This window comes from Sarcophilus harrisii, chromosome 2 (genome assembly GCF_902635505.1).
Source record: "Sarcophilus harrisii chromosome 2, mSarHar1.11, whole genome shotgun sequence".
Classification (NCBI taxonomy): domain Eukaryota; kingdom Metazoa; phylum Chordata; class Mammalia; order Dasyuromorphia; family Dasyuridae; genus Sarcophilus; species Sarcophilus harrisii.
Window position 1 is genome coordinate 26993742 of NC_045427.1, and position 2435 is coordinate 26996176.

At 38.7% G+C, this 2435-nt stretch overlaps 1 pseudogene; it reads right to left on the reverse strand.

The window, feature by feature from the left end:
- Positions 1-825: 825 nt before the first annotated feature.
- Positions 826-1410, reverse strand: LOC116421079 (annotated as a pseudogene).
- Between the last annotated feature and the right edge of the window lie 1025 nt (positions 1411-2435).

Consider the following 2435-nt stretch of genomic DNA (forward strand, 5'->3'; position numbering starts at 1 on the left):
AAGGAATATAATATTTAAATCTTTGTGTGTGTGTGTGTGTGTGTGTGTGTGTGTGTGTGTGTAAGAGGAATAAAAACATTGGCATAGAAATACTTCACTCAAGAAACATTGACATTTAAATGTTAAAAATATATATTTATATCAATTTTGGTCCTGAATATATCCCTTGTGTCTCATCTACCTCCAAATTCATCCCTGCTAAGAAAAGATCCACTTCAGAAAAAAGTAGTATTTGACCCAAATGTTCTGATGACAGAGAGTAGCCTGATGGCAGGTTTCTTTCCAGATTCTAAGTTTATACCTAGTAATTATTTCATTTAGGTGTTTCTGTAATCCAGGTAATTACTTCTTTTAAAAAAAAACACAACTAAAGACATGAATAAATTTGTAAAGTACAGAAATAAAGATTTATTAAAAGAAAAAAAAGCTTTATAATCAATGAGATGAGAAAACAAACAAGATGAAGGGAATAAAAAGTATTAAGAAAAGGAAAGTTGGAAATTGGTCTTCTGGAGAAGTAAGGAATTGTCAAAAAACTTGACACACATGCTTCTTTTTTCTGAGAAGGAAATAAATTTGGGTTTCAGTAAAAGCAGAGTGTGTGGAGGAGAGTCTTCCTACTTCCTTCCTCCAGTTCTGGTAACATTTCATACATCTTTGTTTTCACATCTTCTGGCTTCTGTATACACTGACAGGCTCCTACAGTGGCTTGGATCTCCTTGTCCTGAATGTCCACATGAATGTGTTGGACTGGCTGCAAAGTATCCTGGTTTCTGGAACAGACCTAGACTTCTTTCAACTCTGAAGAAAAAGCCAGTTTGGACATCAGTAAAAACAGAGTGTATGGAGCAAAGTCCTATCATTTTTGTCTTCTAATTTCAGTAACAGTTTATCTATCTGGGTTTCCGTGTCTTCCATCTGCTGTATAGACTGACAGAGCTCACAGATAAGAAAGGCTCCTAGAGTGGCTTCTTCCTCATTGTCCTCAATGTCCACATTAATCACATGAACTGGCCTCAGAGACTCCTGATCTCTGGAATTTAAATGTGCTATTACCTTGTCATAGACTCTCTCTTCACAGGTAATGATGAGATCAAACTCGTCCCTGCAATTCTGGAACCTCTCTGGCCGGGGCTTGATTCTCTTATTTCTGCTTAACATGTTCAAAACTCCATTATTTGTATAGAGCTTTTCGTCTTTCTTAAGAAGATCATTGTACATCTGATGATATGTCGTCTTGAAATCATAGACATTAGGCTGGTATGGTGTGGGTCCTGGCAGCCTTACAGAAGTTCCTGCTCCAAAAGATCTGACACAGAATCCTCTTTTTTTGAGAATACGGTGAGCCTCCATGCTCCGGTTCTGGTTACTGTAGCACACCACAGCCACTTTCAGGGGAGAAGAGGGCATGATAGTGGCGAGTGCAACTGGAATGACAAGGTTGGTGAATGCAGCAGCTAAGAGAAGACTGGGGTAACCAGTGGAGACCTAAAACAATAGTTTCAGCTGGGCAAGCAGAATGGAGTTGCACCTGCTGGCAAACTGAATAAATAGGTACCTTGGCTTGAGACCTTCTTGACTGGAGGAAGCAGCAGCTAGAAGAGACTGGGGGAACCAGTGGAGAGCTAAAGCCACAGCTTCAGCTGTAAGCAGAATGGAGCTGCACCTGCAGCCAGGCTGTATAAATAGTGCTTTGAACTGACACCTTCCTTATCTCATTCTGAAAGACAAAGGCTTCAAAGCTTGAGGCCCCACCCAAGTGAATTATTGCTGAGGTGTTAAGTTGAGGTGTGAACTCAGGCTGCTTGAATCAGTTGTGTTTGTCATTATATTATCACTTCCTAGCTCAAAGGAGTCTCCTTGAAGTTTAACACTATGTAACATTTGTACCCTGGAGCCCAATAGACACTCTGGGCATTGAAAGGCTTCTAAAAGATGTCTTTGGTTTAATCAATTTTGTGTAAAAGCTTAGAGAGTGCATGATTGAACTTGAAATGCTTGGAGATGGCTGTGGTGTACATCTTAGATCATCTGTTTTTAACAGTGCCCAGAGGAACCTTGTCCGTTCTATTCAATTAGAATATCAAAGTTATTTTTCAATTCAATTTGGTTATTTTGCAATTTTAGATTTAGGCCATGTTGCTGGGAGAAGACTTCCATAGATTTCAACAGAATGATAAGACCTCCCTGAACTCCGCCCAAATGGTTAAGAATTCTTGATTTAGATCTTCTTTTTACCCTAAAAGATTTCCTTTCTATGAACAGATTTTAAAACAAGACTTTAACTCAAAAATAGATGACAGAAACAAGAGAAATTGGATTGACTTGTTCTTTTCAGCTCCACAGGGATAAATTGTTGGTGTTTGTCTTTGGTTTTTGTTGTTTGTCCTTTGTGTTCAAAAAAGATCATGACCTCAAGGAGTTGGTAAAATTTA